General features: G+C 39.2%; 2 long non-coding RNA genes across 3 annotated transcripts in view; both read right to left on the bottom strand.

Moving 5' to 3' along the window:
- Window positions 1-7,019: 7,019 nt before the first annotated feature.
- Window positions 7,020-7,659, bottom strand: LOC120737566. Its single transcript, XR_005696765.1, has 3 exons — window positions 7,512-7,659; window positions 7,300-7,432; window positions 7,020-7,219 (listed from the first exon to the last, which is right to left on the bottom strand). It is a non-coding gene; the product is annotated as an uncharacterized LOC120737566 (long non-coding RNA).
- An 8,147-nt stretch (window positions 7,660-15,806) lies between these two features.
- The window catches only part of LOC120737565, an 11,406-nt gene continuing 3,676 nt past the window's right edge, over window positions 15,807-23,536 (bottom strand). For both annotated transcript variants that reach the window (XR_005696763.1, XR_005696764.1), the window contains exon 3: window positions 15,807-15,831. This is a non-coding gene — a long non-coding RNA (uncharacterized LOC120737565). The remainder of the gene's footprint in view (window positions 15,832-23,536) is intronic.

Genomic DNA, 23,536 nt, shown 5'->3' with positions numbered 1-23,536 from the left:
GGAGGAATGCTGACCCACATCCACCCATCCACATTAAGGGGACGGCTGTGGAGCGTGTGAGCAGCTTCAAGTTCCTGGGAGTCCACATCTCCGAGGATCTCACCTGGACGACCAACTGCTCCAAGCTGGTCAAGAAGGCTCACCAGCGCCTCTTCTTCTTGAGGACTCTGAGGAAGAACCACCTGTCCTCAGACATCCTGGTGAACTTCTATCGCTGCACCATCGAGAGCATCCTGACCAACTGTATAACAGTCTGGTACGGGAACTGCTCTGCCTCGGACCGGAAGGCGTTGCAGAGGGTCGTGAAAACTGCCCAGCGCATCGCCGGAGCACCACTTCCTGCCATAAAAGACATCTACAGGAAGCGGTGTCTAAAAAGGGCTGGGAAAATCATCAAAGACCCCAGTCACCCATCACATGGACTCTTCACCCTCCTGCCCTCTGGGAGGCGCTACAGGAGCCTCCGGACTAAGACCACCAGGTACCGGAACAGCTTCTTCCCCACAGCTGTCAGACTCCTGAACTCTGCCTCCTGACATCTGACCCACGTTAAACTCATGGACTGAACATACACACAATGGACAACTGTACCCTCAAACACACAATAATAACATGGACTGAACCACCACTCACAACCACCAGCACTTTATATAGCCTCTGTAGAAACTATCTACACCCTCACTTATCTTAACTGCACTACTGTATAGCTCTGTGTAAATAATCATTCTGTACATTCGATAATCTTTAATCCTACAACTGTTTACAACTTGCATAGTTCCCATTTCTGTATAGCTGTATATCTCAGATTCTGTAAAGTTACTTATTTCATATTCTGTATAGTTTTTCATATTTATATCCTGTTCATAGCCTGTTCATAGCTTGTACTCACTACAGCCTGTACATACTTATAGTTATAGAATATTCACAACATACTTCATACCGTGTACATTATAACATTCCATAATAGACCCATTTCTGTAATATACTCACATATCTATATTATTGCTAATATATATTGTAATATATCTATATCACTAAAGCACTTCTGGATGGATGCAAACTGCATTTCGTTGCCCTGTACCTGTGCATGTGCAATGACAATAAAGTTGAATTCTATTCTATTCTATTCTAAAAATAAATGAAAGAGTAGCAAAGGTCCAAGGAAACTCTTGAGCAATACATTGGAAAACTATTGCTCAAGACCACTTTAAAAAGGGGATTTGATAACCCAGATGTCAATGAGTGAGCATGGAAAAAGATGCCACAGCCACAGCTATTAACATTTATTGTAGTTTCTTGTGTATTAAAACAGGATATTACCTTTTTGCAAATCAATCTGAGTTATCATAAGCCATGCTGAAATTGGTATAGATATTTCCTGTTTCCTTATTACTTACTTAGTATGACTGAGGGTTGTAGAATTGTTAGAAGTGCAAACACAGCCACCACTTCCAAAATTATGTGTGATTCATACTAGTGAGATCTTCTGTTCCCAGTTCAATAAGATTTCTAAAAATACCACCAAAGCTAAAATATAAAGTACTAAAAATGAAACAAACAAACAAACAAAAAAAGGAATCACACAGTGCCTTCATATTCGTATTCTTTTCCTACACTTCGCATTAAATAAAGCATCATGTTGACTGACTGACTACTACACAGCTGCATTTTTCCAGTTTCATCTGCTATCAATGGGTCGGTATTGCACATAGTGGCAATCTATCGTGAATGTATGGATCAGTTCTATAAATGCAACCTTCTCACATTTCTTGCCTGAAATAAAAACGGAAGAAAAAAAACACCTTTGGCAAGTATAATTACAGTTGGGTTAGTTTATTATTTTCTGTCCAAGTAATGCAACTGCCATCAAACTGCAACACATTTCAGAAAGCCTGAAGTCCAAATCTAGTCAGTAATGTTAGAAATGTACTCTTAATGCTTTATTTTTCACTACTGTCTAAATAGCAGAGATGAAGGTTGAGCAACAAGAACTTTCTGCTCAAGAGTGTCATCAAGCCATGACACTTGATTCCCTTTTCGCTGCTTCCACAGTGGCTACCATATTGAATTATGCATTCAGCCTCTGGCATTAATTAAGCTAATATTAATTAAGTCTCTTTTAGGTGGCTAAGCTATCCCCAGTCACAACTTGCGTTATAAAGAGCGGAGTATGGGGATCCGACACATTTGTGTCACATCAAGTGTTGTGTGTTGTGTAAGATGAAGTGATCTTGTCACTCCTTGAGGTGAACACAGTATTCATGCTTCAAGGCTAAAGTAGACAATGAGGCAGCCTTGGGCAAACTGGAGATACTGATGGGAGATTATAGTCTCAAAAGTGACACTTGCTTAACTGATGATAGTAATAATGAATAAAGGAAGCAAACAGAAAGCCTATGCATGGCTGACTTGTGTAACTTAACAGTAGCACAAAATGATAAGCGGTAGGCATCCCTCAGTGCTATTAACGTTGAAGGAATCTTACAAGAGAAAGGAAATTTCTCTTTTCAAAGAAGTAGAAGGGTACAGAAATGAGAGGTACCTTTCTTGTCCTTGACCGAAGACCCATTCCCGATGATGGTAGAAAAATAGGACCACTTTCCCCATCCTTTCAAGTCTATTACACATAACCATGTAAATGTATTTTATCCACCTCATTGGACATGTTGTTTTTGAGAGTGAGAAGAGCAGTTTAGGATTCTTTCTGAGAAAGTAAATATCTTCCTTTTGCCTCTTGCCAATATTTTTTTTTTTTGGGGGGGGGGGTTAAAGAAGATCAAAAACATGTTCAAGGGATCTATATTTGAATCCTGGTAATGTTCATTTTATAAACATTTAGTTTTATACTGATAGACCAAAGACTAAGTATAAACATAGTTTAAAGGTCAAATTAATAGAAAATACAATTTCTAGATTGCTAATGCATTCCAGTTTGTAGGCAATGTATCTTTTTATCATTTCTTGAATTAAATCAAAAGAAAAGCATATACTTTTGCATACAGTTGTACACTTGTATCAGTTACTTATGTTAAGTTTATTTAAATCTATATCTCAGTCCAAAGTACAGAAATAGATGGAGCTGCCGAGCAGGGAGTCTAATTACGCCTTTCAAAAATCTATTTTTTCTAAGTTTTAAATAACTTTAAGGTTAGAAAACATTTAATTAAAACCAGTGCAGGATTATATTCCTACAATATTAAATCATTGCATGTAGTCAGTGAACAAAGCAAAATTTTATTAAAGAGTAAAATTAAACTTATAAGGGCCGACGCTCTTTTTACCCGAAAGGACCTGCAGGGTAAAAAGTTTCATTTTTCAAAGAAATTATATGAATTTGCTTAAAATGTAAAGGATGTATCACTGTGGGGTATTGCTTTTTATTAGTTTTTTTTTAAAACTTTTATCTTTATGTTTTTCTAACCCATATGTATAATAATCCAAAACAATAATACACGTCGTAGCCATATGTACTCTTTTTAGCGATAACTATTGCCGCAGAGCTAAGAGTTGCAGATAAAATGTTTGAGTTTTAAACAGTGGGGAAAGAACACCAGCCCTCCCAGGACTTTTTTTTTTTTTCAGCTTCCATTCAGCAGCAAGCTCGTTGCTGTTTGGATGTGCTCCAAAATTCAAGCACAAAAATGCAAATTCAGTAGTATGGCCCAGAAGCAAAATTCAGTAATGGGAGAAGTTGCTCCACACACAATATTGCCAGTAGTGCCTGTACAGTTCTACTACTCCTCCAAGGGTGGTTAGGATAGTCTGTCACCAGAGACTTAAGAAAGAAAACCCAATTTATACAGGTTGTAAAACTTTCCTTTGGGTTACTACACTCAGTTAGTTTGCATCTTGCTGCACTGTTACACTTCAACAGGTGTCTTTTAATTCAAGATTTCATACATCCCCTGTGGAAGAACGCAAGAGCTGTAGCAGTCTACCCAAGGCCCAGGGCAAAGGGTAACGTGAGGATATTCCAAAAGAAGTAGTTTAATTGATTTTACTTGAGAATGACTCAAGACCTTATGGTGTAATAATTTCTTTATTCTTTCACAGAAATGAAGCTTGCATATAATATATAATACATATATATAATGTGATCTGTTTGTTTTAAATCTCAGTACCCTTCAGTCATTCTGCTTTTTAGACTCTTGTTGGTTAAACTGACCTCAACCCCATCAGAACCTCATACCTGCCAGAAAGAGAAACCAAACTAATGTATCCACATAGGAAAAACACCTGGCATCAGTGTAGCCAGAGGCATTCTCAAGGACAGACATGCAACAAAGAATCCTGACTCGAAACCTAAAAGATTAAAAATTTTAACAAAGTTTTATGTCCAAAAGTCAGATAAATTAAGTTAGAAAGCTAATTTTTTTTTCAACATATGTCTAATGATTTTAAAATGATTGCCAAGTTTCAAGACTTGCTTGTAGAAAGACCTTTATAGGGCTAATAGCAGTTTTCTTTGAAGGTTGGTTCTCACATTTTCTAAGCCTTGGTTTTTACACTGAAAGCTGACTTTGAAACTGTCCATGAGATTGTGCATACAAGCACATGAAGAGGTTAAAATCTACCTGGGCCTTAATGTATTGTTCTCACACTGTGTTCTGTATGAGATGCTGTTAGCCTGATATACTTTTCTCAGCTGTCAGTTTTAACTTTATGTTTAACTTTATCTGGGTCAAGGTTACATAATGTTGGACTAGTTTTGGAAAGGGGTGACAAGTAAACTTTCTGATTTATATTGATGCTGTTTGACTTTAACCTTAACCAGGTTTATCTGAAAGCTGAAAAGTTCTTGTCCCTTATGAAATTCATGAAACAGCTACAGAATAGCATAACAACCCAAAGAGCAATATGTAACCAACTAACTGATCACCATTTGACTTTTCTCTGCAGGCTGCAGGGTTTTTGAGATATTTATACAACAGTGCAGATAAAATATTGACCATTATTTCCAAATGCAGTAATTTATATTTGAAGGCAGCTACATGCAGTACATAGCCCTGGACCTTTACTGGCTCTGTATAGAAGTGGATTAAAAGCTGAATACAATGTGTACACCTCAAACTTCATCACAGCTGATTAATAGCACTCTGAAACTACCTACTGTAAAAACACAATACACAGCATCCACAGCTTTCTTATTTCATTCCTCCAAAGGGGTGGGCTCAGTGGACACGTTAATGCAATCAGCCGTGTGCTCCTGCTGCACACAAGAACCTTTTGCCACAAGATAATCCCTCTCTTGTGCGATTTTCTAGCTGTCAGTGTAGTGATGGCAATTACAGGCCCAGAGGTGCCAAGCAGGTGGCCTTGGAGTTTTAAATCAGTCAGGTGGTCTATAGGGGCCATTTAACCTAGCTTACCTTGCTCTTTGTTGGAACCACTTTGAGGAGAAAAAAAAAGCTGTACCAAATACCCAGTATGTGTGCATGACTGTATATAATCTGTACCTCATCTGGCTTACAGTTCAATACCAACAGCTTTTTCTACAGTGCAGTTGGGTCTACCTTTATTCTCCCTCTTCTAGTAAGAAAATAAAATCCCCAAAGAAGTGCATTCTCTCATTTTTTAGGGGGGAAAGAAACATAAAAACTGTTGTTGAGTTGGTGAGGGAAATTCACATGAACACTTAGGGATTTGCACACACATACACTGAATGTAAACAGAAGTAAATTAGGTGCCTAGAAAAACTATTATCCCAAACCGCTTCTTTGTGTGAAAGGAACAACAGGAGCAAAAAACAATAATACTTGTCATGGGGGCTTCAAAGGGGCAGTTCAGTAATTTAGTTTTGCTCTTCGTAAAGTTGGGAAACTTGTGAAATGGGATGTTAACAAAACTGGAAACCAAAAGACTCCAAGGCACTCCTGATTTCAATAGTTATTAAAATGATTTTTCTGTGATTGCACGGTAATGTTAAAAAAAAAGAACTTAAAAATTCAATTTTCTAGTGGTGTTGCACCAATGGGAATCCTCCATCTGTGGTGAATGAAAATCTCCCTAGACTGGTTTAGGTGAAATTCCAAAATTATCTGGCCTATAAACTTATAGGCCAGATAATTTTGGAATTTCAGTGGTGAAACCACTACATGTTTATTGGTTTTCTTTTCAAAATGAGGTTGCAATTAACCATTTCATATAACTGAAAAACCTTGTTTGTTAGCTATACAAAAGATAACCAAAAATATTTTTAGTTTCTGAAGAAGACTGTGCACAAAAGAAGCAGTGGATGGTATCAAAGTAAACAGCCTTTTCCCAACCTCAGCAGTCTGTTGTAGTGGCATTCAACACTTCGAACAGAGCTCCATGTGTTCAGTCTATTCAACTTGAACTACATAACCTAAGAAAATACCCCAAAATTACAGTATTTATCATTTAAAAGGCATCTTATCATTCAGTTTTTCCAGAAAGGCTTAGGAGGAACTTTTCAAAATAATTGCGCATCATGCACCGAATAGCAAACCTAAAGGTCAGGAAAGCTCATAGAAAATATGTAACTACCCAAGTCTTTTAAATTTTTCCATTGCCTTTTTCAATATGGTGTTCCACATCTATTCAGACTTTTTTTCTCTCCCTGAATATTGCATCAATGTATGTAACTATTTTACACTCAGTCAGCAAGTCAGTATTTAAATTACTGCACTTGACCCATGTGCCATTTGCAGACAAGGTTCAGCATAATCACTACAAGGCCTATGTGTTTTACTGATGCCAATAGATTAACCTGCTACTGACTATTTTTACTGCTGGATATTTTTTATTAATATTATTTTTTCACTGAACTGACCCAAACAAGAAATATAAGAAACAAGAATGCGTGTCAAAGATTGGGATTTTGGGTTTTTTATTGTGTTTTAGGTTGTTTTATTTTGTTTTGTTTCTTTTAAAAATAATCTGCTCGTTCTTTCCAATTTTTTTTGTAGTGTTTGTACCAAAACATTTCTTTGACACTGCAAAAATTGAATTACCTATCTAGCAACAGAGTGTAGACGCTGTAGATGTGCCTGTGTCATGAACCGAAGTTCCGTGCGCAAGCTGGACCCAGAAGCAGAACACACACACACCAGGGTAGGAGGGAATAAAGAAAGCAAATTTATTACAACTAAAGGTGTCCCGTGAGGGTAGCCGAAAAGACAACGTATGGAGCCAGAAAAAACCGAGGGGCTGGGGAGGTGAACTGCGCAGGGAACGCCGAGAGCGGGGCTGTGAGAAGCTGCAAAACAAAAAGAAAAACAGATTACTGGGGTGCGGAAAAAAGGCAGCATACGAGGGAAGGTGGAGTATCCGTCTTACGGAGGTAGCCGGGCTGAGTGAACCAGAAGGGGGGGGCCTCCAAAAGGGTCGAGACGGCGAGGCTGATAGTGCTTCCGGATCTCAGGCGGACAGGTGGACAGGCAGGTGGCTCGCAAAAACGCCGAGTTGTGATCTGAGTACACAGGGTAAAACAGAGTCAGTTCCAAAGGACAGTTTGTCATAAGGGGTTTTTTCCCGCAAGTGTACGTTACCGCTGAGAGGCGACTACGGACTGGCGTGGAGCAGCAGGTAGGGCAGGATTAAATAGTCCACCTGGTGATCGCCTGGGATGGGATGCAGGTGTAGAGTTAGCAGCCACGCCCGTGGGTGTGGGCATCCCAACAGCACCCCGGACGCCGGGCCGCGGACCATGACAGCCTGTGGATTTCTCATCTGAGCATTCAATCTCTCCAGAAAAAAATATTTTTATATAATCTTTTACATGCTGAGACTTTAACTTATAGAGTTCAGAATACTGTTATCGCTCAGTCAGCATTTGTCCACTAAAAAAGAAAAAGGCTATAATGAGAGAAAAAATATAGCTTTAACATATTTTATTCAACTTCAATTTCCACAGCTATGTTACATAATGATCTTCAGCTGAAGCTTCACTTTTTGCTGGGTCAGTTATTGGTAGAGTTAACAGTGTCATTTAGCTGCCTCCACTGCAACTTCATCATCTTGAACAGCAGCTGTCTAAATCAGTAAGCCATGTCACCATGATGTCCGACCTAATACGCAGCTTTGTTCTGTTCTGCATCTGTGATGAGCGGACAATAAATATATTTGAACCAGTTATCAAATCCAACTGGCAAGTCTCATAGAGCATTTTTTTAAAACTAGCTTAGCCTTCCTGTCCTGGTTGCTTCCTCTGCAAGCCATTATGAAACCTACCTTTACCCCAGTTCCTCCTTTTCCTAGTATAGATAAGTATCAGTGGCTTCCTGCTTTGTTTTATATCCAAGTTTTTTCTGTGCACCCTCTAAGCTTCCCATGTATGTATGTGGAAGAGCCATAAGATCTCGAAATAGATCCAAAATACAAGTTCTTACAAAGCTAATTACATTACTAAAGTAGGGTGTAGGAATGAGGACCCACATGCGGAACACAGAAGGGAGATTACAAAATTAGGCTGTTATTGAGGCCAAATATAAATAAATGAAACCCAGAGGCAGAGGATTTCGTAGAACGTAACACACGGGTAGACATAACAGACACCTTGACAAAGGAAAGACAGAGCTCTATATTATCCCCTCTCGCCCCTGCAGGGTTTCTAGGACTGCACTCTTCTATACAGCGATCTTGGCTGTTGGTCCTGGGATCTGCTGGAGCCACTTTCCTAGCTTGGGGGTCACTGCACTGAGTGCGCTGATTGGAACGGGAGTCTTGGGTTCAACTCCCAACCAGGGCATCTGTATCCAATAAGGGTCCCTAGGCTAGACCCCCCATGCTAACCAAGCCTACCTCAGATATGAGTGAGAGAGAAAACTGAAGTCATACCGGCTCGGTAGTCACCCGGATTAACAAGGTCCACGTCAGGTGTGGAAGAACATGGACACACTGTTGAGAAGTGGGCTAATGGAACAACAACATTCTAGACATAAAGGACAGCTACAAGTACCAGGGAATCCCACAGGGGACAAAATGGGAACCAGGAAGAGGCTGCTAGAAAAGCCACAACCATCAAATACCTGCAGAGGGTCAGGTCAGTCTTGCTGAGTCAGCTGAATGGTAAGAACACGATCCATGCTATCAACACCTCCACCTACAATCAGGTACCCTACAAGGATAATAAGCTGGCCAAAGGAGGAGATAGAAGGAAAACTAACATCAAGACGCGGAGGCTCCTGACCATGCATGAAGAGTTTTACCCCAAGTCCAGCACCCTGAGATAAGGGTAAGGGGACTAGGGGAGTGTCAGTGAGTGTCAGTACCACAGTCCAGGATTAGACAACGAATATCCACGAGTACATCAGGAAGATGACCACAACCAACAGCATACCTCAGGCAGCAGAAACCCAAGAAAAAGAAGCAAGACGAGGAACCATCATGGAAGGACAAACCTCTGCATGGTATGTACCACCAGCAGATAGAGGAAGTTGCTGACATACAGAAATCATACCAGTGGCTTTACAAAGTTGGACTGAAAGACAGCACAGAGGCACTTATCATGGCAGAACAGGAACAAGCTCTAAGTACAAGATCCATAGAGGCTGGCGTCTACCACACCAGGCAAGACCCCAGGTTCTGGCTGTGTAAAGATGCCCCTGAGACAATCCAGCACATAACAGCAGGGTGCAAGATGCTAGCAGGCAAGGCATACATGGAATGCCATAACCAAGTGGCTGCATAGTACAAAGAAACATCTGTGCCGAGTACGGCCTGGAAGTCCCGAGTTCAAAATGGGGCCCGCCCCCTAGGGTGGTCGAAAATGACCGAGCTATCCTGTGGGACTTCCAGGTACAAATGGACAAATTGGTGATGGCTAACCAACCAGACATAGTAGTGGTGGATAAGAGGAAGATGGCCGTAGTGATAGACGTAGCAATACCGAATGACAGCAACATCAGAAAGAAAGAAGCTGGAGAAGTACCAAGGCTCAGAGAAGAGCTGCAGAAGATGTGGAGGGTGAAGGTAACGGTGGTCCCAGTCGTAAATGGAGCACTCGGTGCAGTGACTCTCAAGCTGGGCGAGTGGCTCCAGCAGATCCCAGGAACAACATCTGAAGTCTCTGTCCAGAAGAGCGCAGTCGTAGGAACAGCAAAGGCACCGTGCAGGACCCGCAAGCTCTTAGGCCTCTGGTAGAGGACCTGAGCTTTTAGGTTGGATGAAAGGGGAATGTGTGTGTACTGGGGATCAGGAGACAGGTGGGGAATGATGCACTTACTGCTGCTTGTAATGAGTAACTGCTGTTAGCTTAGGAATAACCAAAAACTTAGGCTGGATGGCTGTACTTTGTCAAATGAAAATAAGCCTGTAACTTCCTGTAAATGGTCTGATGTAAAGAATTTGTGCCTTTCCCCTGTAGGTGCTGTGTCTTCTCAGAGACAAAGTCACCAGAATGCAGTAAACACTGTAACCAGCACATTGGTATGATATATGTTTTAATTAATATTCCTTACAACAACATTAGACTCCTACCGTATGCTTATTTGCTCATTCCTTACCCTAGGGAGCAATACACTTCAGCTTCAGTTCTCTACTACCTGACCTGAACAGCAGCAAATCATTGTGACATGTTGTTAAGGTATCACTAGGTAAACATCACTTGTCCTGAACTTTCCAGCTGTAGGTCTTCTCAATACATGGCAATACAGTGACACAGTGCTCCGCTCCCATTAACCTCTGTCTATAAACATAGCTGTGGCAGTGGATTGGGGGTGGTGGGCTGGGGGTTGCTTTGCATTTGCAGCACAGGCTGGGCGATGAGGAGTTTGAGGTAGATTGAGCATGATGAATGTTAATCAATGATACAGTATGTCCCGAACTGCATAATGAGCTTGTCTCTCAAGTCTTCCACACCTCTGCAAATAGACTTTGGCTTCTACCCTTCATTCTGTATTCAAGTGTGTATGTGTACGCACCATTAAATCTGCACTTGAATAGCTGAAGGAATCTCAATGCTGAACATGTTTCTGCAAGTGCTTTTGTCATAAATTCTGAAATTGTACCTTGAAATGCTGCCAATTGCAATGTGTGCCAGATGAAAAGAAAATGCTTTTTGTGTTCTATTGCTACCACTTTGATTAGAACAACATTCAACATGCTGCAGTGTTAGGAGTTTTAATTTTTTTTTCTTTTTTTTTTTAAAAACCTGGCTTCCATGCAAAACAACCAATCAAGGTTAACAGTCTGTTCTGTAATTAATTTATTGTCACATTTTATTGTGAGACTTTCCATTACTCTTGCGTTGTCTTTTTAGCCACTTTAAAATAGGATTAGACTCTGTCCTCATCAAACTCGAAGGCTAAAACGTGACAAGCAGTAATTGTATAATAAGGCATTATTTTTTTAGCATATTTTTCATTGATTGTTTCACTGAAGTCTTGGATTTTTTTCACTCTTAAATGTACTTTCAAAACCATTTTATTTGATGAAGAAAGCTATGAGTTGGGTAAGTACAACATAAAATTGAAGTGTAAAATTCATATTTGCTGAAACTGTTTTTTTTCTCTGCAAAAATAGCAGAAAACATAAAAGCTTACACAACAATTACCTAGAGAAATAACATATTAACCAAGAATCAAATGATTTAAACAGTCATACCTCCTCTGATGCTTAACAGAATCTGCATTAGCTGTTGGAGAACCAGGACATACTGATGAGAACTGGGCTACTGGGACAAAGCATATATAGACAAGGACTGAGAATATGAACTTGATAGAATCCTGACCCAGTGAGAGAAGATATTTTCAGTGCATGTGGGAACTATGAATAAAACTATGGATATTTATCTTTCTACCTAAGAACCGAGGGCAGGACATTCTCCTTCAGGATTTTCTGGTACAGAGCAGAATTCATGGCTTCATCAACTACAGTAAGCCATAACTGATGTAACCATCACACCAGCAAAACCATGTTTGACACCACGCCTGATCATGCCAAGGCCAAATGAAGTTATTGGGAGTTGGTGTCCTCTAATTAATTAAAAAACTATAATACAACCAGAATTCCTGCAAAAACTACGACATGCGATTTGTTTCCTGAATGATCATCAGTCTTGTTTTTACCAAGTGAGAAACTTTGTTTTGATGAAGGTAACTAGACTTGTTATAAAACAGTGAGCTACAGGTAGTGAACATGCAAATAGGTGGCTGTAACTGTATAGTACGAGATTTAAAAGATGAATAAAAAGACATGCAACTGGAGTCATTTAACCCTAGTGAATCTCTACATAGACACACTGAAAGAACTGTTGGTAAAAGGTTAAAGTTTACAGATAATAAAAGATTATTTCAAAATAAATTTCTTATGCACCCAGGATAAGCTAATAATGACGAAAGAAGACTTAAATGTATTAAACTATTTGCATCCATTGTGTTACATAGTTACACAAAGATCTTTGTCAACAGGAAAGGAAAAAAAATCAGTATTTTTGAATTTAGAAAAAAGTTTAGAAAAAATGTTTTGGCAAACTAGTGTGTCAAGCTGACTTCTCAGCGTCAGTGATCTGGTTATGATTCTCATCTCATATTGCGAGACAATAATACATGGATGGAGATAAATAACAGATTTGAACTTGAACTTGAACCTGTGAAAAAGTCTTGTGTCACTCCTCATTTCTTCATATTTTCCTATTCTATCTATTCTATCATATTTTGTATTTTTTAAAGTAATCTGCAGCAATGGTTCTCTGGGCTTTCTGAAAGGTATTTCAGAGTTTCTTTGGACACTGTCTACTTTTTCACTCTTTTTCTGTCCACTCCCCAAACCTGTCTATTTTAAGGCCCTTAAGACTGACCTCTGAATCGTAAAGAAGAAGCACAAAAACACCATACTCAAGGTATGAGCAAGTGTTGTGTAAGCACATAACAGACAACTTAGAAAAAGTATTTTAAATTGTATCTTTAGGCGTTTTGTTACTAGCAGCCTAGTAACAGATAACTTATCAAAGATAACACAGTTTGACAGACATAAAATTGTATTTTTGCACCAACAAGGTGATTTCAAAAGTGATATTAGTTGAAAATTTGGCATGGTGTTCAATGTGTCCCTAGAAATTTGAGGAAACTGGACAATTGGAGCACAAAAGAAGAAATGGCAGGGATAATAGAGCAGACAAAGAGCATTGGAAAGCCACGTCCTTAAGAAAAGCGTCCAGCAAAGACCTCAGAGAAGCATTTGGTGCTTCAGCTGATCCATCTACTTTCCACTGAAGCATCAGAAATGGTTCAAGAAGCCATTCTTAAGGAAGGGAAACAAGGATAAAAGGATGAGGTGTGCCAAATTGCACAAGCACTGGACTGAAAGTCATTGGCAACATGTTCTACAGTGTGATGAATCCAAATTTGAGATTTTAGTTTCAAAGCAGAATGAGAATCAAATCTTTATTTCACCCATTTCAAGCCAATTACAGTTCAAAAATGACTACGAGCCTATTAATCAAAATCAATTTCAATATGTATGCAGGAGGTCAGGAGAGAGGTCATCCAAACAAGAGTGTCCTTCGAGAAGAAAACTTGCCTCAGAGAGTTCAGGCTGTTTTGAAGAATAAAGGTGGTCATACCGAATATTGACTTTCAAGCTTGTGAGAACTGTACAAAGTCTGTTTGCCTTATATGGTGCATTTTCATGTATGTTTCAGTAACTAAGCAAAATATACATAAATGGGTTACTCAAAGCATTTGGTAAATGGACCAGTTCTTACATAGCACGTTTCTCATCTACCTAACCACTCAAAAAACTTTCTATAACATGCCTTATTCGGCCATTGATACAAGGACTTTTTTCTTTGCTTATGTGCTTTCTGTCTAATGTTTACATTCCTAGGCAAGCCAACTTTATTTATAAAGCACTTTAAAAACACTGAGCACTGACCAAAGTGCTGAACATAAAATAAGAAAAAATAAAAATACTAAAAATAAAATTCCGATGTGTCCTCAGCACATCGAACAACAACTGGTCAGCAGATCTACGAGACTGAGAAGGGGTGTGTAGTTACAGTAGCTCAGAGAAACAGTTTGGAGGCAAGACCATAGTCAGATGTCTATTCATATTAATGTACAGAATTCACCTGCTTGCTGCTACTACTGCACATTCACCCAGTGTATATACTAAATGTCTGTATATATATATATATAATGTTCTTCCTCTACACCCCCCCCCCCCCCCCCCCCCAATTTTTTGCACATGTCGAGGAGCGTGTCAGGCTACATTTCACTGTGTGTTATACTTGTATAACCATGCATGTGACAAATAAAGAACCTTGAACCTTGAACCTTGAATTTAAGGCTTTAAAAGCAAAAGAATTTCATTTCAATCTGACGGATGCATCCAAGAGCAACTTGCAATTAGTATCTTGTCCAAGGATGTTTAGCATGCAGACTGGAACAACCAGGGATCAAACCACCAACCTTCTCAACCTGCTCTAACTCTTGAGCTACATCCACCTAATGGATGCACAGCACTGTATTTATTTGCTTTATTTCAAGCTAAATGCAGCCTGGATTCTGTTTGACTCTGAGGTCTCCAGAGATTAAAAAAATAAAAAAATAAATAAATAACATAATCCTTTTCAGTAACACTGGTAATATATACAGTATGATATTTAGCAATGCGGAGAGTCTTCTCATGAAATTCAAATATCAAGTAACATCTTTAATAACACAAACTCAAATGCAAAGATAATGTAATTTATTTTATGCCTTTCAAAAAAGGAACAGCTGAGGGTGTCATCTTTTAAATAACTGAGTTAATACAAATGGACACAGTGATGACATTGTGTGAAACATGCTGGCACCCTTCTATGTTTTCCCCTGCATTTATCTTAGTGGGTGAAGTGACTTGTACTCAAATGAGATTTGACATGTTTGAACAAGTCATGACAGACAAGTTCTAAGAACTGGTCTATTAATCGAAACCTGGCCAAGTAATAGGGGGGTAGGGGGGGGGTATCTCATTTCCTTTATTGGTGCCAAAACTTCTAATGATGCTTCTGTAGATGGAGGCCTGTCTTTGCTATCCATATGTAAAGGAATCAATGCACACTTTATTTGATGAAATTACAGTAGTCAAATTTCATCCACTGAGTCAGTCGCTCCCTCCTGCATTTACTTATTGTATGAAGTGACACGAAAAAATGAATATTAACTGCAAATTCATGGTCTCAAGTTTGTACAGCTGACTGAGTGACAGATTGCTTTCCAACAAGTCCCCATTTCTCTTTTTGCATAGCCATCCACCATGAATTTGGTCAATACCGGATATCACTTTGGATTCAGGATGGTCACGGCCTGGCTTCACTTTCTGTGTTGCGACAGCAGGTATTCCCCTTCAGCATGGCTCCCAGTGGAAAAACTAATTCTGAAAATAAGGGAGAGTTTAGTGTTGGATTCACACCGACCACTCTTGGCAGAATGGAGCATTTGGAACATCACATGGGGCATGCAGGTTTTCTCCGACTCTCTCTACGGGAGGGTTGGTGTGTGTGGAGGCCATCTTGGACTGCACTCAAACAGCTAGCAGTGAGTGATGGGCCCAAGGGATGTTTACCCCTGCCCAGCGGAATGAACACTTTTTTTAAAAAATGTAGCTCTGTACTGCTTTGAGAAATCATGTGGGGAGTCAGCAGGTCCCAGAGCCTTAAATGGTACATACTGAACTGGCACTCAGCTTTGGATCGGAAGTCATATGTGTTGCTAAGAGTTTATGTTGATGGAAATTAATGTTTTGCTGTTGGGCTTTCAGAGGGCCTTTTCACACCTGGAAATTTGAATCAAGGTTTATATTCTGCTGTAAATATTTGATCCAACTTGTTTTCATATCACATTAAAATTATTCAAGAAGATAAAATAACTTGACATCTACTTAACCCTTTAGTAGATGTACAACAAAATGTTCCAGATTCCTGAGAAAGAAAGGCAAAATCTATTAAAAACTTTAAAAAATAGTTTTATATTACCTAATTTATAATTACTAATTCTAAGTTGGTTTTAATTTAAAGATCAAATTCAAATTATATTTGACCATTTAAGATTTTTACATTTATACTTTCATTCTCTCTTTGTCATTATCTGTTTCCCCTCCTGTTTTTCTTTTGCCTTCTCCATCACCGCCTTCCCCTCTCTCATCTCCACCACATCCTCTTCCTCCTCACCTCAACCCTCATCTTCTGAATTAAAGTCATGGCTTAAAAATAGGAAAACGTGCATAGACATGCTTATTTAATCCTAATAGTCTCACAGGTGCTTACTGTCAGTAGATTAGACAACACTCCATGTCCTGAGATGTGACGAGCAAGCTAAACAACAACAGCTAGTAATAAACAAAGTTATGCTAGCTTACGTTGGGCTTGAGTGTCTTAAAAAAAATCACATTGTCCTCCTCAAAATAGTGTGATTATATTCTCACATTGTGTGAAAGTTTATTCGCTATCTCAGTCTGAGGTTAGATCCACTTCAATGAAAGATTCAGTAACACTGGCTAACAGCGGCTAGCACTCATAAAATCACTTATCAAAAAAAATCACTATCATCAGCTAGTAATATGGTTACTAGCTTTAGAACACTGTGTTTTGGTGTCCTAACACAAACTCAACAAGCAGCTTCTATGTGAAAAAAACTTAGATGCTGTCAGTGAGTTTTTGCATAATATCAATCAAACAACAACTTTTACACCATTAAGGTGACATAAAATGCCCTGCTCCCATTGCTCAGTGAGCACACAGTGGACATATAAGAGGCAGTGCAAAAGAACTGGTATTGGCCTATAACTGTACAGTCAATGAAACAAGGTATTCGTATTTTTCCAATTTGTCTCAAGTAAGTTCTTCGACCCCTGGGCCCTGTTTCAGGAAGCCGGTTTAGTGGAAAAACTGAGTAAGTATACCCTGAGTTAACGAAAACTCTGGTTTTTCGGTTTCACAAAGCGAGTTCAGATGAAGCCTCAGTGAGTCACTATGACGACACACGCCGTGAAGCTAACCTGCCCCCTAGCAGGTTTACTACAACTAACCCTGACTGTCTCCGCCTCTTTGTCGGAAACCTGACTGTAGGAAGTGTCAGACATGGCGTGCTCCTTCCTTGAAGAGCCAGTAGATGTTGAAGCCCAAATTCTCCGCAGAGCTCTCCGCCGGGAGAGAGTGATCAGAGCGCGTTTGGACATTTTATCATTTCCTGATGATTTTCTGTGCGAACGTTACCGTTTTTCAGCACAATCTATAATTTATTTGAATAACATCCTCAGGCCATATATTACGCATGTGACACATCGCGGACATTCTCTCAGTTCATTACATATTATTTGTATTGCACTTCGGTTTTTTGCAAACGGGAGCTTTCTGTATAATATTGGTGACGCTGAGCACGTTTCCAAGGCTACCGTCTGTCGGGCAGTCAGGAATGTTACAGTTGCACTGAAACGTCTCCTGTACTCGTTTGTGGTGTTCCCCGGTCATAGACCCACAAGATTTATCAAAGAGGGATTCCACAAAATTGCAGGTATCAAGGTGACCAAAACGTAATGTATGATGTGGTGATACTTGGACTACTACTTAAATTTCACATTTATTTTCAGGGTTCCCAGGCGTGATTGGCTGTACAGATGGCACTCACATTCCAATCATTGCTCCTTCAGTAAATGAAGGAGACTATGTGAACAGGAAGTCTTTCCACAGCATCAATGTACAGGTACATAGTTCCCTGTAGCATTTCAAACTAACAAATTATTTCATCATAGTAATGGATGCTAATTTGTGTTCTCTGCACTGTGAAGATCATATGTGATGCTGCCAACATTATCACAAATGTGGAAGCCAAGTGGCCAGGCTCTGTCCATGACTCACAAATATTCCGTGAATGTACACTGAGCACAAAATTTGGACATGGTGAGTTGAGAATACTTTAAAATATATAAAGACCAATTGCTTCAGGGACATTTGAACTGAAGTGTATCCTTCTGTCTTAGAAGAGTTCACTGGCTACTTGCTTGGTGATAGGGGGTATCCATGTTTACCCTATTTGCTTACCCCTTACCCTGACCCTGAACCGGGCCCACAGCAGCGATATAATCTGGCTCATTGCAGGACAAGAGCCAGAATTGAAATGACTATCGGAATGCTTAAGGCCCGGTTCCAGTGCCTGCAAAGACTCAGGGTCACCCCAGAAAGGGCATGTGACATTATTGTGGCCATGTGTGATTCTTCACAACATTGCCACAATTAGAGGAGAACACTGTCCTTCTGAACCAAACATCAGCAGTGATCCAAACCATGAACATCCTGACCCTCCCACGGACATACAAGATGGAAGCGCAGTCAGAGACACCATATGTCACAATCATTTCTTTTGACCCATCACCTCAACATGTTGAAAGAAGAATAAACAGATTTTGTGTTCAACTGGCTTTATTGGTCGCCTGTGTTTCCTGTACACAAAGTATTAAAAGATGTAAACCTCAAAGTGTCTCTGTTGCTTCCTCCTCTGTAACAGCTGTCAATGTTTCTTCATTATTTTCCTGTAGTAAAGAAATAAACAACATTGCTGTTCTACTGTAAACTCATATAATCTGTGGAGTATTACTCACAACTGCATGTTGGTCTGGCTCAACAGGAGGCTGCACCAGATGCAGTACACCACCACCATCAACTGATAGTATATGAGGTTTATACAGGTCACTTATAACTTACAAGGGACCAAATGGCAATTAACAAACATACCAATCACCTTACACTTCATTGTCATATTGCTCTCAAAGACAACCAAGACTGAGGGAAGGCAAAATCAGTAGGAAAATAACTTCACTACAAAATAATCCATTATGGTAAAGAGTTTATCAAATGAATGAGCAGCACTGCAAAGGTGACTGTGAAGAAAGGATGTATGCACATCATGTCTTATTTTGAATTTACCCCCTATGTAGGCACTTGTGTCTTGCAGGGTTATTGACTCAGAGGATGTCCCCGCAGAGATGCCTTCGGCCACAGGGCGCCCACTGTTTTGGCTGAGGGCCAACTGCTCAGCCTCTGTGAGCGGTGGTGGTGGTGGAGGACCCCCACCTGTTTTTCGGGCCTCCGCTTTTTTTCTGTTGGCTATAACGGGTCACATTTGAGCATACAGAGTAAGCAAATATGTACTTGTAATGTGCTCAGATAATTTCAATAAGTGCTTACAGAAAGAAAATTAATGTAGCCTCTAACTGCAATTGATTTACATGGGAACAAACAGACCAAGCACTATGGCCCATAATACAATTACACCTCACCTGTTTGGACTATATTTTTATATTTCATTTTTACTTGCTGCCAGAAACGTTTGGGGCCTGTTGGGTTGCACCTGCGCTCACATCACGTCACAAAATAAAATGTATAAAATAAAAAATAAAATATAATAAAATAACGTGTTAAATGGGTGGAAATCCCTAGATCAATGTTTAAATTAACACTCACGCATTGACTCTGTCGGCTATGTTTTGCCATGCATGCTCCCTTTCTTTTGCAGCTGGGCTGTGTTACTTTTTTTCTGCAAAATTTGCATGTTATCGGCATATGCTGCCATCAGAATTTCGGCGTCAAGCGCTGTAAAATACATTGACCGCGCCTTCTTTCCCTCCGTTTCCATGGTGACTCGCTTAATCTGTGCTCCACTGATCAGGGCTTTATGATCCTCGTGCGCGTGCTTAACTTGGGGTTAAAGCAACTCCGCGTTGACTGAACTACTTGTTATCAGCCTTTCTGAAACCGAATATTCCGAGTTGGACAGTTCGGGATTACTCAACCCTGAGTATCGTTTTTTCACTCTGAGTTTTCTAAACCGGCTTCCTGAAATAGGGCCCTGGTGTTTGTGTGTCATGATTATGAGATGAGTCATCAATTATTTGAACATCTGAAAACATTTTAATGACCGAATAAAACACCCTGATTTTTATTTTTCACAATAATAAGTCAAAAAAGACCACACCTTTCAGCATTTCATGTCTTTAACTGTTAATGTATTTTATTTATTTATTTATTTTTGGAAAGCTGGAATGTAGAGAATGCCTGTCAACGTCTGTTGTTTACACGTGCTATAGGCTATAGATAAAACTGAGGGTGACAGCCAAAGCAAAACGTTTCAGACATTTTTAATATTACATGTTTAGGGTATATTTTTTCATGAAAAAAAATATTCATTAAACTTTCATTAAATTTAACACAATTCAGTGGACTACACGCTGAACATACAGGATGGAAACATTAATCTTATTGTATTAGTATTTATCTGGTATCAGCATCAGCGTTGGTATCAATATGATCAATATTTGGATCGATCTGCTCACCCCTACCATTTTGTTTTATAATGCTGCAGCTCATCCTCTCTTAATAAAACCAATACTAGACCATGGTCAAGTCAATTTTACGCTTTGCTAACATTTTAAAAAAGTTATAGTTCCTTGTCAAATCAAATCAAATCAATGTTTTATTTATTCATATGTTTTGCATATGTTGTTACGGCCCTCCTCCTGAAGTTGCCTGTGTGGGCGTGTCCTATCGTCTCTCCTGCCTTAGGTGCCACCTTTTTCTTTTGTACTGCTGCCTCCCATCAACAATTAAAGGTATTTAAGGGCAGAGAAAAGTGAGCTCTGGTGCCAGAATGCATGTGAGTGGTTGCAGCTATGAGCTGTGTTTTGTGATTGTTTGCTCCTGCTCAGTGAGAGGAGCTTATTTGGTGTCTAACCCTTTTCTCTTTGACTTACTTTCAGTAATACTGACCAATGCTTCTGTTTTGTTTCTTTAAATGGCGATAGCGGCTTGTCCGACTCTTTTAGTTGAGTTATTAATAGAAACTTTAATAAAACTCTTTAATTGAACCATTTTTCCTCTCTGTCTCCTTTTTTCGACCCAGACACATTTTGTTACTTCCCTTTATCCCCTGGACCTTTTTAGGGGAACGTAACAGTTATGTATCAGGGACAGAACAGAAACAGTTCTTATTACCATGGCAAATGTTTTAGTGCTAGCTGCTGACTCGGAGTAGACGGAATCTTCTGGATCCATGATATCTTTAAACGCTGTCTTGAATGTCTCGCTCAGCTTCAGCTCAGCTTGGCAGACAAATCCTTTTCTGTGGTAATGGGAGAATTCTCTTTATGCTCAGCAACTGTCTCATGTGGTATTCCCCAGGGATCGATTCTTGATCCCATTTTCATCTCTTATCTCTATGCCTCCCTTGGGATAGATGATCTGGAAATACAATGGTAATTTCCACTGTTATGTGTTGTAATACACAAATAAATGCTCCTGAATAAATGATAAATGAAACTGAGAGGCCGTCATAAGATATCGCAGACATTAGTTTTGATAGAAAAATGACTAAGTCTAATGACTAAGTGTTTTCTAGTGACAACTGTCATGCTGTTCCAATTGAGAAAAAAATGTGAAAAATGTACATATCATTCTTGCTTTCATCTCATTACATCTCCAAGACTCTTACATTTTGAGAAGCAAGACCAAATAATTGTTTTAAGACTTTTATTAATTAAAACTTTAAAGCCTTACATGGTCTTGCTTCCACTCACATTATAGATTTTAGTTACACCTGATGAATTGAGATGCTGCATGTGTTCCAATACTCAGACCCTCCTATTGTTCCCACAGCCTCATTATAAAGCCTCGTTATAAAAGGAAATCAGGTATTTACTGCAGCTGTGCACGTAATGCAGCTGTGGAACATTTAAAATTTTTGCAGATGTGTTGGAGAAGTCTTTTTCAACTTTTAAACATGAACAACTGAGGAATTGAGGCTAGCAAGCTCAGAAAAACTGATTTAAATCAGTCCACAAGAACTTTATTTATTCATTTAATATATGCTTTAACCTTTATTTAGCCTAGAAAGCATTCTGTATTTTCAGTCCACATCAAATTGAAATTTAAGCAGGCAAGTTACTTAAGAAAGCACCCTAAATGTGCCTTTTTGGAAAATATGCTGAAAGGTGCCATTAGGGTTTCATGCTTTGCCTGAATATTTTATTAGAGTCCATTGAACTTGAAAAAATCACATTACTCCCATAAATGAGGAGCAGTTTGTGCTTTCTGTTGTAACTGAAAGTTCACACCTAAGCCAAACTTTGGTTTTGTTTCGGCTTGTTGTTTATCTCCTGATTTCTGCACCCTGGTATCAACTTCCACATTTCTGAAGCAATACATAAATCTAAAGCTGAATGGACTCAATATGACATGTGTATTTTAAAGGAATCATTTTTAGCGCTTCTGCTGCTTTGTTTATATTTTCTAGTGAAATACTGTCAGTAATGTTTTAAAATTTTGCATATTTGTCTATTAATATGTTGCTCATATGATCAAGTTATCCATTGATCCATTTTCTTGCTGAAAATGATTGATTGCATTGATCTCTTAGTTTATTAGGAACACAGTGTTAGTGCACTAATCAGTATGTTGAAATACTTTGCCTTTATATTTTATGATTTGATATACTTTTTGTATTCAAGCCATCTTTAGAGCTAAAGAAAAAAAATCAGAACTTTTATTTCTCCACTGCAGGTACAGCAGAAAAAAAACCCTGAATGCTTTGCTTTCTCCGCTGGTTGTGACTGTGGCTGTGGGTGAAGAGCATCTCAAAGTCAAAGAAACATAAATAACAAGTGACATACAGAACAGTGTTTTCTTTTGCATTTGTTGGTGTCAGTTCTCAGTTGGGATCAAAGATCAGCTTTTCAAGTTGATGGTTGCCACTAAAACCTTAACCAGAGCAGACAGAAAACCTTTCTTGAGTATTGCATAATTGTCCTTTTTCCTGCTCTGTTTGCAGAGCACACTGGCAGCTCTACTGGTGGTATTACACTGCTATGGTGTACTATTACACTAGAGGTGGATGCAGTTTGAAGTTGAGGGTTTATTTTTCTTTCAGTATTCATTCTGGGTTTGAATTCTGTGACAACTTTGAATAAGTTGGCCCACTCTGCCTTGGGTTTAAGTTTATATTAAACATTTCTCTCAGCATGTCCAATACCAATATTCAGTGCCAAGAAAGGTAGAAAATAAGTTTGGAAACTGTTGGATGGGCATGCTGCCTCTGGGTTTGTGTGCAGGAACTATTGGAATAAATCACTTAAAAAGACTGCCACTGAATTTTGAAACACAGCTGGTCATCACATGAAAATTCTGATTATTTCCGTAATCTGTCAGGTGATTTGGACAGTGGGAGTTACATATCTGATGATTTTTGTTCTTTTACATGTTACTGTAAGTTTATACCAATGATATGGAAAGTTGTGATTTATCAAAAATGTTCTCTTCTCTTGCACAATGTCATATCAATGTCCTGCACTTGAGGCTGTAAAAATAGATTAAACCAATTTTAAAAATCCAGACTATTTTGAATTGCATGGATTAGAGGTGTTTCTTATGCACCTTGGCATATACCTACACCTACGAGGTATCCTCCATCTTCTCTAGGCCCTTTTGGATATGAGGTTTGACTTAAACTCCTTTTCTCCATCATAAATCTCTGCACTTCAACGTGTTGCACTGAGATTTGCACAGTTTGTTTCCCCCCTGAATTTGCTGTGTTCTGTCCTCTGCCTT

Source organism: Simochromis diagramma, unplaced genomic scaffold (genome assembly GCF_900408965.1).
Source record: "Simochromis diagramma unplaced genomic scaffold, fSimDia1.1 OVJJ01000413.1, whole genome shotgun sequence".
NCBI classification, from domain to species: domain Eukaryota; kingdom Metazoa; phylum Chordata; class Actinopteri; order Cichliformes; family Cichlidae; genus Simochromis; species Simochromis diagramma.
This window is presented reverse-complemented; position numbering and strand designations above follow the sequence as displayed.